Raw genomic sequence first — 15,246 nt, forward strand, 5'->3', positions numbered from 1 at the left:
GAGCTCGCCGCTGCAGTTCTCTCCTTGGCTGGTGCTCTTGCCATGGCATCCTACAGCTTCTGCAAATTGATGATAAGACACTCAGCACCGAAAGGCTCCGGCTCCCTTGCCTGAAGGGAACAACCACCCAACCGCCCCACAGGGTCATCCTTAATCCTACCTGTTCCTTATTTTAACAGTAGGTGTTCTAATATGGTATTTTTTGGAATATGTATGTGAAGCCCCTTCCCTCAATGGGGATACTTCTCAGTTTTTTTTTTGACATAAGCGAGATGGATTTTCCTCCATCATTTGTGTGACTAGATGACACATATGGTTTATTATAATAGGTTTTTGTTAGCTTTTACAGCTTCTACTCTACATAGTACATAATTTTGATTACCTTTTTTGTCTAATCATTATCAAATAAGTTAGATAAAAATATAATTTTTTGCAATCATTTTCCTAAATGGCAAAATTCTATATAGGTTTAATTCCAGTTATAAAATCTTTTATGTATAGACTCTTAACAAAATATGGCTAAGATTGAATTCAGCAACTCTCAGTTTCCTCTCAGAGTTTAGAAAGCAACGTTGTCCTTTTTGCACCTCATGACTCAATAGGAGGGCTTTTCTAACATATTTTGTCTGCAGCTCCCCATTCTGCCTTTGACAGCAACATTTTAAATTATCCCAGGTTTTAAGGTAAAAATTTTTTTTGGTTTTTATCTTAGCTAACCCCATTTTTCAAGTAAAGTTGCTGCCTTTTCCTTCTGTGTTACAACAGAATTTGCCAGAAATACTCCTTTTTTTCTTTCTGAAATACCCTTATTTACCCCAAAAAATTCATATTTAAAAAAAAAAGCTAATTTTGTTTCATCTAGATTATGTCATGTTTTCTGTCAAAAACAAGAGTTCTTATCCCCTACCTGTGTCCTAGAGATCACCTAAGATTCTACCTGAAAAAATGCTTATCCTGTTCCCTATAGAGGACCTCAGGTTTTCCCTTCGTAATGTCTCCTACAGATCCATCTGAGATTCAGCACCCGAAATATCTATTCTCTTCCATAGACTTATTCAGACTTTCCCTCCAAAATATTTCCTACAAATTCACGCATATTTTGCTTCTAAAATGTTCTTTCTTGCCCTTAAAAATTACATTAGGTTTATTCATAAAGTTTTCGCTGCCTTTCCGCCACAAATTACCTCAGAATTTCCCCTGAAAAAAGTCCCCTCAGGTTTTCCCGCCAAAAATGTCGGCTACACGTCCCCCGTATTACTGAAGCCTTTGTTCCCATACTGCTCACTTTCACCACAAAATGTTCATTCCAAGCCCTACAGCTGACACCAGGGCAATCCAGTATTCCTCCTCTATTAAGTTCCTATTGTTCCCTCTCAATTACCTCAGCTTTTCGCCTCACAAACTGGAACATGATGCAGCTCTGTAATGGCGGCGTCCCTTCCTCCGCCGTGTCTCCGCCGAGAGTTCTCATGAGGGCGCCTCCCAGATCGCTTATATATCCGCCCTCAGCGCAGGGGAACACAGCTGATTCGAATTGACGCTGACTGCTGTGAGGGGATCGGCGGGGCGGGAACTCGCCGAGAGGGGCGAGCATGCGTGATTCGAAAATGGCCGCCGTCGGTTCTGTGGGGACGGGCAGGGCGGGAACCCGCCCAAAAGGGGTGGCAAGCCTCACTTGAAGATGGCCGCCGTCAGCTCTGTGGGGACGGGCAGGGGGGGAACCCGCCCAAAAGGGCTGGCAAGCCTGGTTCTAAAATGGCCGCCGTCGGCTGTGAGGGGACCGGCGAGGCGGGAACCCGCCGAGAGGGGCGAACAGAGCTGATTTGAGTTCCCGCACTCCTCCCCTATTAAGTTCTTGCTGTCCCCTCACAGTTAGCTCAGCTTTTCGCCTCACCAACTGGAATACCGTGCAGTTCTGTGATGGCTCTGTCCCTTCCTACTCCCCCGCCCCGTCGCCTCTACGAGAGGGGTGGAAGCAGCTGATTCAAATGGCCGCCGTCAGCTGTGAGGGGAGCGGCGAGGCGGGAACCCGCCCAAAAGGGCGGGCGAGCCTGATTCGAAAATGGCCGCTGTCGGCTCTGTGGGGAAGGGCGAGGCGGGAACCCGCCGAGAGGGGAGGGCATGCCGCATTCGAATGGCTTCTGTCGCGTCTAAGGGGACCGGCGGGGCGGGAACCACCGAGACGAGCGGGCATCGCTGATTCAAATGGCTCCTATCGGTCGTGAGCGCACCGGCGGGGCGGGAAGCCGCCTATACGGGCGCGCCTGCCGCACTCGAATGGCTTCTGTTTGCTCTGAGGGACCGGCGGGGCGGGAACCCGCCGAGAGGGGCGAGCATGCCGCATTCGAATGGCTCCCGTCGGCTCAGAGGGGACCGGCGGCCGGGAAACCACCTAACAGGCGGGCACGGCTGATTCTGCCGCGTGTGACTCCAACCTCTCTCCTCTAAAGCCACTGAATTAACACCCACGCCCAGCCTTTTAATGTCCTTTGGGCATGCAGTGCTTTTTGCTGTCTGCCTGGGATGAATAAACAACGCAGCAGCTATGCTCCTTGTGTGGGATATGTTCCTAAAGTACTCACTCAGCTCTGTGGTGCTGGTGAGCCTTTTATACGAGGCTGGGATCGGCTCCCCAAAGCTTTTGCTCTGGAAAGAGCATCTGCACAGTCAGGAACAGAAAGGCAAAAGGAAAAGACACAACCCAAGGCACAGTGGTTCAACCTGACAAATGCAGGACATCTCTTACCTTGGCTTAGGAAGGTCATTGTCATGCAAAAACCCCAAAGCCCTGCCTATATTTAGACAGTTTCTCGCTTTGGTTTGCTTTTCCAATGCTTGCTTTATTCACCAGAGTTGCAAAGGATTATAAAAGAAAAGCTCTCCTGGGAGCTGCTCATTGACATCACCACTAAAATGTAATTCCCCTGGGGGCAGCAGGGCTGGATCCAGTGGGGTGGGCACAAACCACCCAGCCATTTCCTCCCAGGGCTTTTGATGCAGGGGATTGTTCTTCCTTCCCCTTCATGAGGGCTGGGCATGAGGAGATGGGGCAGGGGCTGCAAGAATTAAGACAAACCCACAATTAAAAAAAAAAAAAACCAAACCCCAAAACCTGGCAACCAAAAAGACTTATAGGAAAAATCCAGAAGTTCCAGGGAGAAGTTCCTATTTCCTCCTGGTTCTCACCAGCGAGCTGATTTAGCAGGTTCCAATTTGCAGTCCGTTTTTTGGGATCTGATCACATGCCATCCTGTCTCCTTTTCCATTAAATCTAAATTTTGCCTTTGCTACCTGGCACAGTTTCTGAGGCCTGAGTGTCAATGCTCCAATATTGCACAGGGCAGGAACAAAGTCAAAGATGGAATCTAAACTCCGCTCAAGATTTTGCCAGAAATGGAACTTCTTTTCCAATTCAGACACTCTAGAATGGATCCTCTCTGCTCAGAGGAGCATGAGCCCCTGGCAGGTCCTGGAAGGGCTGTAGCTCCAACCCAGCCCCTCTGAGGGCAGACCATGGGCTGCCAAACCCCTCCTGGGCAATGTCAGGCACTAAATCCCCCAAAGCAGCAGCACAAACCCTTCCCAGGCTGAGCAAGGCAGCTCTGTGTGTGTGCTGGTGGCAGCAGCTGAATGCCGGGGATGAATCACGGTGCTTTTGTGCCTTCCCTGGACGGCACCAGCAGATTTGGGTGTCTGATCATCGCCTGGATACCTTTTCCTTGTGTCAATATTTTTGCTGGGAAACAGTACACAGCCTTCTACCTGAAATTTTACAAACTGGCAGGGTACTATTACAAAAGATTACTTAATTGCAGATTACTACTGTACATTTGAATCTCAGTATCTTATTAAGCTGTCAGCTTTAATTACCATTATATGTTTAGATTATGCCATAGATTATTTAGTTCCGTACCTAGGTTTGCCAACTTGTTTGCTTTGTGACATGACAGACTGGTAATTACAGCATTACTGGAAAACCTAAATTTTTCCATGGGAAAGATTAGAAGTCCTTGGCAGCAATGGTGACCCCACAAATGCTCGCTGCTGCTGGGGTAAGCAGGGTTTGCTCCGTGTGGCTCTGGTTCTCCCAGACCTGTCTGATTTCCACCCTGGGGGAAAGGGATGTGCATAGCAGGCTGGGGTTTGTGGGGTGTGAAATGCTCACAGAGAGACCCAAACCCCCCTGAATTGTGGTGGATTTGGGCTTTGTTGCAGCCCCCACACAAACAGTGCTGCTGGAACACTCCACAGACCCCCAGAGCATCCCAGAGCCTTACATCCCAGAGGCTGTTTTCCATTATGGTCAGGAGGCAAAATGTCCTGGTTTTGTCCATCCAGGCTGGGCATGAGGGAGGATTTGGGTGGGCAGGGTCACTGGACATCCAGCCAAGCCACCACTGTCCCATAAGCAGTGGGCCACCCCTGCACTGGAGAGGGAGATGATTTTCACACTGACAGATTTAATGGCTGATGTGAAGAAGTGAAACCTCTGTCTCAGCCTTATTTTACAAATCTCTTTTACTCTCTGATGATGATATCCTGTAACCAACACTGCTTTTCTGTCTGCACAAACTCTGTAAATCTGAGCAACAGCCTTATCTGTGCAGCCAAAGATTGATTAGACTGGGCTGTAGTCAGCTCATGGAGAGGCAATTCCCTACCACTGAGCCTGCTCTGCAAAGTGAAACACCCAAAATGGATAAACCAGGGTGTGCTCAGAAACACAGCTTTTAACCACTGGAGTGAGACAGTGCTGTGGGAAAAACTAGGGAGAGAATCCCGTGCTCTGGTTTGAACCCATCTGTCAGAAAATACCGATCACAGCAATAGGCAGTAACAAGAACAATTTGCATTTGTTGCTGCTGAAGAGATTTAAAGAAGTGAGATCCCTTCTTCTGATGCAACTCCTCCCGTCCAATCTTCCCCAGGGAAATGAGGGAACAGAGCCGGGTGTGAATTACAGCAATGGCCTGAGGGTGCAGCTGGAGGTGGATGTGACAAGGATACCCCTGGGGAGGTGCCCGACCAGCCATGCCTCAGTTTCCCCAGTTGGTCCCAGGGAGAGCCCTGAGGTGCTGCTGGAAGAACTCACAGGCACCCAGAGATGCCACCTCCGAGAGAAACAGGGAACAGGAGCTCAGCCAGGCTCCTGGGCAGGGCTGAGGGACAAATCCTCATGTTCTGCACTCCTGGGACTCCAGCCCTTGGTGGTGAAACAAAACCCCTGCAAGCAGGACAGGGATGGAGGGGCTGAAATCTCCTTCCTGCTCTGAGTCTCTTTTGCACACACAGGTAGAAAGATGCAGGGAAGGTGTAAAGGTACAGGATCTATATCTGTCACTGGAGATGGAGAGACATAAATTATACATATAAAAATCCATGCTATTTACTTCCTCTCTGGATACCATCAGAACAGTTCTATACATCTTTATATTTATGTAGCAATAAATACATTAGATAAAAGTAATCTATTCAAGTTACAATTACCTCTTATTCAAATATACCTTGTAACAAATTTGCCTCCTCTTCTGATGGTATATGCTGTGTATTGATATTATTTTGTCTGGTTATTATTTAAAAAACCCTGTCTCTGCCTCACTCTAATCTTTTCCTTGGCACAGCCATTGTTTTAAAAGCCTAGGATGATAATAAAGTATAGAGAAAACACTTAAGAGGGCCATCCATTTCTCAGCCCGTCCTCAGTTAATTAATACTCCACGTTCTCCAGAGGAGAAATCTCAGCTCCTTCGCCAAATTAAGGAAGGAAGAGATGCAATAAATATTCTGCTGGCCTGGAGTTGGTTTTGCTTCCATTGCAGTTCTGAGCTCCAGCTGTGTCTGGGAGCTGAGCACCCTCCCTCCCAAGCCTGGAGGAAAAGGGATTCTTTTCTCTTTTTGAAGGATGAGGGGGCCTCCCCTCACTCATGCTTGGCCAAACAAACCGGCAGTCCCTGCCCCTGGGGCTCCCAACCTGCAGCCGAGGGCTCCTTCCTGCAGACCTTGGGGTTTCACGTGGGATTTGCAGGAGGAGCTCCCATGTTCCTCAGAGCATGGCTAGTTATCACTCCTGCTTTCCATGCTCCCTGGTCCTTGCAACTTCCAGTTTAAGTCAGAATTCTGCTAAACCAGCAAATGGGGTTATTTGAGATTTATCTCTTCAGTCAGAAAGATTTCAACCACTCCTTATCTGTGTAACCTCCATGGCTTGGGTAGGCTGAGATTTTATATAAAAAGAAGCATCTTCCTTTTAAGTATTTGGATTCCAAGTGTCCTCTACAGCAGTGAAAATTCCATCCCTGTTGGTTTAAAACCTCAGAAATGGAGAACAAGGCAGCAGTACCAATTTAATGCCAGGAGCTCAATAACAACTTGGGCCTGGTGGTTTTTCCTGGCTAATTCCCTGCAACAATCCCTCCTTGGCAGTTTTATTTCCCTAAGAGAAAGCAGGGACTTTGTCAGGGAGAAGTTTCCTGATGAGAGATTAGAATCATAACCAAATTAAATGATTGTCTCTAACTAATTAGATTAGTTTAAATTGAATAATGAAACCTTTAGCTGTATTTAATGTAACATGCCTGAAGTCCAACGATTAGTCTGCTGAATGAAGCTAAACAATTAAAAACACAATCTATTTTATAGCTTATTTTATAGGAACAATTGGAAAAACTATTACTGCTGGCATCTGCAGAGGAAATGCACAATTACGAGCCCAAGAGGAGCAGGCAGAGCAGGGAATGTGCAGCAGGGCCAGGTGAGGCACCACAAAGGACTTGGGCCTTCCTCCCAGCCAGCACTGGCCAGGTCTGGCATTTATCACTTCATTACTGAGGTCAAGGGGAAAAAAACCTTCATTCCCAGACATCTTAGTCACATTCGATCAATGTTAAAAAAAAAAAAAAATAATTAATGTCTCAGGAAAAAGATCAGAGGACCATATTGTGACAGTTTTCATGCTTAGGCTTTGCATGGCCATCAAGGAAGAACTCTAATGTACATCCTTTATCCATCCTTTATCCATCCATCCTCCATCCATTCTCCCACCCTGGATTTGACAACACAAGGAAATGCTGCAGTGCAATGACAAAGCCCCTGGGAGTGTATTTGCCCCTCAAAGCACCCAAACAACTTTAAGAGCTAACCTTTCAGACACCCAAAGCCCAGCCTGGGACTTCAGCAAGCACCCAGCTCACTCCCCAAAATGCACCTCAGGCCCCAGGTGAGGCCCTGCCTGAACCACAACTGTTCTTTTACAGGAAGATGCTGCAGGAGCACCAAGTGCAAAGGATATTTTGGCCCTGATTTCCTTTGTGGACACTCCTGGTGCTCACCCAGAGCTCCCTGCACAGCCTGACCCAGCCTCACCACCCCCTCAGCACAGAGCAGGAGTGGCACAGGGCAGCTGCCACACACCGGTCCTTTGGAGCTTCTCCCTCATGTAAACCTTCCAGTAAGATCTTTTCCAAACATCACCCCTGAATTCCCAGAGCTGAGCTCCCAGTGCTGCTGGGATATCTGCCCGTTTGGAGTGACTAATCCTATTTTGGAGGTTGCTGGGCAATAGGGCCCTTTTATTTGCTCGGGAGGAAGCTGCAGCATTTCAAGCAGCATGAATTCCAGCCTGCTACAAGTCTCCCAGCTGGCAGAACAGCTTGAACATTCTGTATTTTTGATGAAATCTTTGATCACCTCATTGCAAGATCTGGTTGCCTACTCTCAGCTCTCTGGCAGCTCTGAGCACAACCTGCCATTTCGAGATGGGATTTGTTCTTTTACGGATTAGGCGCATTAAATAAATAAACCAAACTGTCTTAGAGATCTCCTGATCAATAATGGTGTGGGCCCAGGGGCCTGGGAACACAGCACACAATATTCCAAAGTAAAAGCAGTGTCAATCAGCCTTTCCCTGGTCCATCTCCTGAGGGAAGGCGCCTGCCCTGCTCTGGTTGAGCACAGGAGGCATCGCTGATGCCTCGTTACCTTGGAGATCTTTCTGTTCCCAGGTTACCACCTAAATCAGAAGGAAATTTGGCCATGGAATGAGCAATGGAAGCTCCAGCTTATTCCTAGAACAAGGAGAAAGACACATGAAGACCCCAAAACAACTCCCCCACCTCGCAGCAGAGCCTCCTGCAGTGAGCAGCACCACACCATGGGGACATTCCTGCAGAAACCAGGACAGCTCTGCTGCTCCCACCTTGGCCATCAGACCCCAGGGCACAGGAGGAGCTACCCAACCCAGGACAGCCCCGTGGCAGCTGCAGGTCACCTATGCTGAGATCCCATCCCAGCTGCTGCTGCTGAGGTGCCCTCCTTGTCGACATCACAGCTTTCATGTCTGTAGTAGCAAGGAAAAATGAGGTTGTGTGAGTCACACATTAACCATGCCAGGATGGGGAAAGGGTTGTGTGGTGCAGGAATTCCTTTGTCAATGTCAGCTGAGACAAACATAAGGAAAAATATACTGTGAAGTGTTTCCTTGAATTATTGTATCAGCTGTGATGTTTATTGCTGCTTGGACTCAGTCCCGAGGATTATTTTAAATAATGAGTCCTTCAGTGGGGACTTTCATTGAAGTGATATTTATATAAACATGGGCTTGATTAAGAGCAAAGAGAAGTCAGCAGGAATTTTTCCCTTGTCTTCAGAGACTTTAAATTACATCCATGTTGCAGGACATTCTGAGAAGCAAATTTCAGATTCCAGGTCTGTGCTGTGTTTGTGAGCTTCGGGGCAGCTGAGAAGCAGCAACAAGAGCACGTGAAACAAAAGCCCTTCAATCAGGTGCTGCTCTGCCCATCGAGCTGTCTGAAGGGACTGGAACTGAGCCGAATTCTTGGGGAAGCCACGAGGTGGCCAAAGGCACTGCACCTCCTGTCCCTGCTGTTTTCTTCTCCCCCTTGCATGGTTTCTGTCAAGGTTTCACAGGCAAACAGCACCTGTGTGAAGCAGGGTTTGGAAGAGCTGGGAATCACCCACCCTTCAGCACGAGGAGAGGGAAATCTGCATCTCTGACAAGGAGCAGGGGGAGGCTTGGGAGTGGTTTGCCTGAATGTAGCAAACTGGTAGCAGACTGGAGGGCAGGGGGACCATGCACCCCATCAAATCAGCCACACATCCCCTCCTCACACAACAAACCCCAGGCCACGGATCCTGTGGCATTTTGGCAAGGCAGAGCCTCTTCTCACGAGCTCCTTCCTCGACTCAGATTTACCAATCAATCAATGGATGCATCCTGATCATAATAAAGCCATCATCTCTATACACAACCTGTCAGCAATGACAGCTCCTCATTCTAATATTATGGGAAATATAGAGGCTTGGGAAGAAGCACCTGTTGGATCCCTGAAGTGGGAGAGAGAGGGAACAGACAGAAAGAAACTCTCTTGGTGTTGTCCCCACCCTGCTGAGGCCAAGCCCACCCTGTCTGAACAGCCACCCTTTAATTAAGGGTTCCTTCTGCCACACTGCATATTCCATTTCTTTTTTGCCTGTTCCCTCAGCCAGGACCTAATACAAACCAGTCACTCACATTTCCATGAATCAAAGGAGATAATGTAGCTCTCAGCTACGCTAAAAGATGGCCAGACACATCCAAGATGTTTCAAACTTCATTTGAGGACTAACATAAGTGATTAACAGTTGTCTGTAGCATTAGGAGGCAGGGAGTGGAAGTCCTTTTATCAAATTGTGAGCTGCCAACAACTTCCCGCTGACAAGCTATCTTTAAATTCTTCATAATGCCTCTGCAAAGCCCTAAAGCTTTGTTGAATCCCTCGCCTGCAGTCTCCCGACGTCAGCTCTTCCACTCCTTGTCACAGGAAAACGTGGCCACAGCGAGCCTTGGTGCCACGTGTGCTCACCACGGGCTGGGGGACTGGATTCCTTCTGTGCTCCAGCCACGGAATAGCAGCAAATCCTCAGCAAACAGGGCTTTTGCGTTGTTCTACATCCTGCCCAGAGAGATGACAGGGTCAGAGCTGACTCACAAACCCCTCAGAACAGTCAAAGCTGGCACCACTGCCCCAAAACCAGGCAGGTGAGGGGGCAGTGAGGGCAGAGCCTGCCTGTCCCCACAGCCTGGGGCTCCACCAGCACAGCCCTGACTCCTTCCCTGCCCTGGGGATGATTTAACTCTTGGCCTGTGTTGTTCACATTCTGTTTGGGAATCCTCTCGCTGTTTTTGACTCTCTCCCAGACCTGCACATGTTCTCACCTTCTCCTTGGTGTGCACTGGGGTTCCACACAAACACAGGGAATGTTGGCTGTGCCTCTGAAAGCACCACAGAGCCCCTTCCCTCACCCCAGCCCTGCACTGTCGGGATGTGGAGCTTGTCTGGACCTGGATTAAATCACTCCAGCGCATCAAAGAGCCTCCTCTACCTCACCAGGAACTGTGAGGTTTAACTACTCAACTCAGAGGTATTGTGTGTTGTTGCAAAATATTATAATTTAGAGTATTCCATCCCATAATTAACAAATACATCAGGCAACAAGTAAAACCAATCTTAAAAATGAGTAGTTAAATTTTTCTTAATTACATCCACTGAAGCGAATCTGCCCCAAGCAATGCACATGTAATCCCAGTGAAGTCAGTGCAGTTGTACAGAAAACACTAAAATAAAAATAGTCTGTAGTTATCATCTCTACTGTGGCAATGCTCCCAGTCCCCCACCAAGGTGAGGGACTCCAGCTTTATTTAGGATTTGAAACAGGAGCAATAAAGGTAAACTAAGCTGAACTGAGGGAAGAGCTTGGAAAGCACTGTGTGGCACTGGGATTTACACAATGCATAAACAAAGGCTGAGTCCTTGTGTAAAATGTTTGATGCCCGTGTTGTAAAACAGCCAAGGGTCTCTGGTGCCCAGACTCCAGGTGATGATGCCTTAGGAAGAATTCCTATGGCAAAGCCAGAAGAGTTCACAGAGAAATTCCAAGCTGCTGAACATTTCTCTTGATGCACCAGGGCCTGTTTCCCTACAGAAACCCCAGAGCTGTTGTCCCCATCTCTCCATTTCTGCATCCAACCTCCACCCAAAGCACTCCCAGCAAACACTGCCTCCCTTCCCTCCTCCTCTGCATCCTTTCCCTGGGACTGCATCCCTTCCCTGCTGCTCTCCCTCTGCTCTGGGATGGGCACAGGTTGCATTTCAAAAATCAAAGCCTGATCCTGCTGCCCACACGCAGAGCAGAGGCTGCTTTGATTGCAGGAAGGCTGTTCTGAGAGGCAGACAGCAGACAGCTTGAGGAAGGGTGGCAAAATTCAGCTCCTAATTATTAGATTAAAACCTCAAAACAGTTGTCATGTACGAAGGGACAAAGTAGAATTTGGCAAACAGGAAGGGAAAACAACAAGTCTTCTCATAATGATAAAAAATCCCTGAAGACAACCTTGTCATTTTTTGAGAGCATCTCAACAGCTCCCTGCTTTTATTTTTTTGGTCACCGCTTATCAAAATTTGCATGGCTAGTTAGTGGGTTAATTTAATTATGAGCAGCGTTTATGAACAGCCTGATGGGGGATCTGCAGAGGGCAATAGACTCTGTTCCTGAATTATGAAATTGCACACACTTGCACATCTGGAAGCCGTCATGGGACGGATCTCTGTCTTGTAAATGCGTGTTGAGTGTTACAATATTTTACTAAGCACTCCCAATCTGTCAAGGTTTACAGGAGAGCAGAGACTGGGAACATTTGGGATCATTTGTGGCTTAGAGCCATTAGCTACTTCCACCCACTTATTGTGACGTTACTAAGAGCAAAATAATCTAAAGAGCAGAAGTTGGCTTGCTCCAGACCTGAGATAATAGAAGTGATTTTCACCGAGGGCCCAAAGCAGGGAGCCAGGGGGGCACAGCCTCCTTTGGGGTGATCTGGTGGCACCTCTGTGTGGACTCTGCTCCTCAGAGGCCTCTGAAAGAAACTTTGCACGAAGTTTCTTCGTCTTCTGGAGCCGTGGCTCAGTGAAAAGGTTTGGAACACTTCAAAACTCCATGGAGCTTTTGGCTTCTTGTTAAGCCATTGTGTGTCTGTTTAATTTAAATCCTCATCCAATTATTAAAGAGGGGTGGTTTTTTTTAATGGGTCATTATGATGTGATTTATGACATTGGTGTAATTGTCAGAATTACTGTGGGTAATTAAAATATGAAACGATGCTGCCAGAGGCTTCGGTCCCTCTCAGCACCCTCATTAAAAATCAGGAGCTGACCAAATTATAAATAGGCTGGTTTGCACAAGTTCACAGGGAAAGCTAATTATGAAACTTATCCTTATGCACTCAGAACTCACACCATCAGTCATGCAAATTCTTCAGGTGATTATGGCATTGTATAACGTGGGATGGGATTAGTGGGCCCAGGTGGGTGCAACCCCAGGTACAAGGAGCAGAACAACTGTTCCTTGCAGGGTGAATGGGAATCCCTAAAACTCCTGATGATGGATGTGGGACAAGGGCCTGGAGGAGGGAGAGGTGGAGCATTTTCACACGGAGCAGAGAAAAGAGGTTGAGGAGCTCAGGGAGAGGCTCTCTGATCTGTAATGAGCAGTCTCAGAGAAACAAGAGAGGCATGGGAACACAGGGAAGGGAGCTCCAGAGAGCAGCTGGAATAAAGTCTGGATTAGCTGACTGAATTCACCAGGAATGGTGGCTGAACTCACAGGGAGCTGGGTGCCAAAGGCAGTGAGTGGGACACGAACTGAAGGAAAAGTCCTGTGTGTGAAGGCAGGAAAGGGCTGAGAGGTTTGCTTTCAGTATTCCAAATGTTTTGCTGTCCAGAAGAAAAGAGAATGAAAAATGGAATAGCTGGAGGCCTATTTGTGAAATCCAACCCAAACTGAACTGGGATGTAAATCCTGATGGACCATATCTTTCATCTGAGTGCTTTTAACTCAAATAAACCTAATTAACTGCCTGTGTATTATTAGCCTAACCATCACTGCAACCAGACTGTGGCTCTGAATGTGAGGAGAAGGTCTCAAAAATACAGAGCAGGAACAATGGGACTTCCCAACTTAGCAAAAAGTGGAATGCAAAATCTTATCACCCATTCCTAGAGGAGCTTCCCAATGAACATTGGTTCTCAAAACTCCAGTGTCCAAAGTATCTGTTCAGGTGCCTCCTTACACTTCCCAAGCTCCAGAAAAGCTATTTGTGTGGTTCAGGAGAAGCTTTTTTTAGAATCCCAGCCCTGAAGTGTCTGAGGTACCTCCAGGCATCCCCACTTGCCTGTGTCTCTGCAGCCCTGGGAAGTCTGGCTGGCACTGAATGTCCCTTCCACACCTCACCCTGCCTGATCAGCAGCAGAGCCGAGGGAATGTGGGGCTGGGGAGGCTCTGGGGCTTTGCTGTGCCAGGCTCTGCCCCTGCTGAGGGAATGTGGGGCTGGAGAGGCTCTGGGGCTTTGCTGTGCCAAGCTCTGCTCCTGCTGAGGGAATGTGGGGCTGGGAAAGCTCTGGGGCTTTGCTGTGCCAGGCTCTGCTCCTGCTGAGGGAATGTGGGGCTGGAGAAGCTCTGGGGCTTTGCTGTGCCAGGCTCTGCTCCTGCTGAGGGAATGTGGGGCTGGAGAGGCTCTGGGGCTTTGCTGTGCCAGGCTCTGCTCCTGCTGAGGGAATGTGGGGCTGGAGAGGCTCTGGGGCTTTGCTATGCCAGGCTCTGCTCCTGCTGAGGGAATGTGGGGCTGGAGAGGCTCTGGGGCTTTGCTGTGCCAGGCTCTGCTCCTGCCTGCCCTGCAGCCCAGGTGCTGCTCAAAAGCACAAAGTGCTGCTGACAAAGGAGCTGCCCGCTGGAACAACACTGCCTGCACCTCATCCCGCTCCTTTCTCGAGAACACAGCTTTACACTTGTCCTTCATACAAATAACCCGAGGGTGGGAATTATTCAGAAGGCTCGTGTTTGACACCCCATCTGTTCATTTCTGACAGCGATATATAATGTAAGGCTATAAAAACTTGAAAAATAATGCAACATAAAAAGGGATTGACTCGGCTCCAAGAGGCCATAAACGGTAACAAATACCATTGTATGATTTATTTCATGCTGTAATCTTTACAGTAAGTCATCTTTCAGACATTTCCTTGTGACAGGTTTTAATAATATTAATGCCCAGAGCAATCCAAATCATCGCCAATAGACATATTTATCAAGCTGCCAATCCAAGTAAATGAAATTCTATAAGCAATAATGTAACATGTTTAAAGGAAGCTAATAAAACAAGTCAGGAGAGAAATATTACTGCAAAGTATGCTCTCTCTAATCCAGCCCTGGATTTTATACAGCCAAAATGCAAATCTTTCCCTCCATGATTTATTGCTCCAAAAATACCGATGACCTTTCCAGGAGCTCTTGCACAGCCCTTCTCACACGTCCCTGCAGCCTGGGAGGAATCCTGCTCAGCTGCCTGGCCCTGCCCTACCTTGCACTGGGGAGTGATGGGCACCAGCAAAGAGCAGCATCTTAAATCTTAAAGATTTATTGAAGACTGACAAGCCTTAACACAGGCTTGGCAACTCAGCAGGTATTTATGAGCAATTATCCAAGCCCCAGATAAGCCACAATTAACAGGGAGCTAAAACCTGGTTCTTTAACCTGGTTTTCCTCTCGGTGTGATTCAGTTCTCACTAAGCCAGAGCTGGGCTGAGGGGACTGTGCAGCAGGCCAAGGGCAGGAGCTCAGTGCACAGAGCCATGCTCGCAAACACTCCTTTATGCCTCACTAGAAACTTAGCAGGAATGAAAAACAAGAGTCAACAATTCAGCAAAACATACACCATTAAATTTGTCACGCCTTAGGCAAGAATGTGTGGAAAAGCCATGACTGGTAAAGCAAGTGCATCGATGCAGTGCTTGAGGAGTCCTAAAGGCCTTCAGGAATCCACTTCTGGAGGAGTTTTATGGGTCTGAGGGATTTCTGTATTGGTTTGTGATGACTTTGTTCTAATGACACTAATTAAGTTCTTCTGGATGTAAAGATCTGCTCATTGTCAGTGGTGGAGCAAAAAGAGAAAGGGAGGGATGTGCAAGAATCAGTGCAGAGTGATGGGAAGGTTCCTTCCTCACAACAATCCTGGACTCCAGCAATGCTGGCAAGCCCTGGGCCAGGCATGGTCTGAGTCTTGCAACAGGCCAAGCCCAGTTCTTCCCCACTACACATTATTGAGGTGCCCCAAATTATGGTTTGGCCACACTTGCCATTGACTGGCCCACATCCAAATCTTATCTCAATCTCAGATGCAAATTTCTGTTCAAAAGA

This window comes from Lichenostomus cassidix, chromosome 22 (genome assembly GCF_008360975.1).
Source record: "Lichenostomus cassidix isolate B80296 chromosome 22, HeHo_3.0, whole genome shotgun sequence".
Taxonomy (NCBI): domain Eukaryota; kingdom Metazoa; phylum Chordata; class Aves; order Passeriformes; family Meliphagidae; genus Lichenostomus; species Lichenostomus cassidix.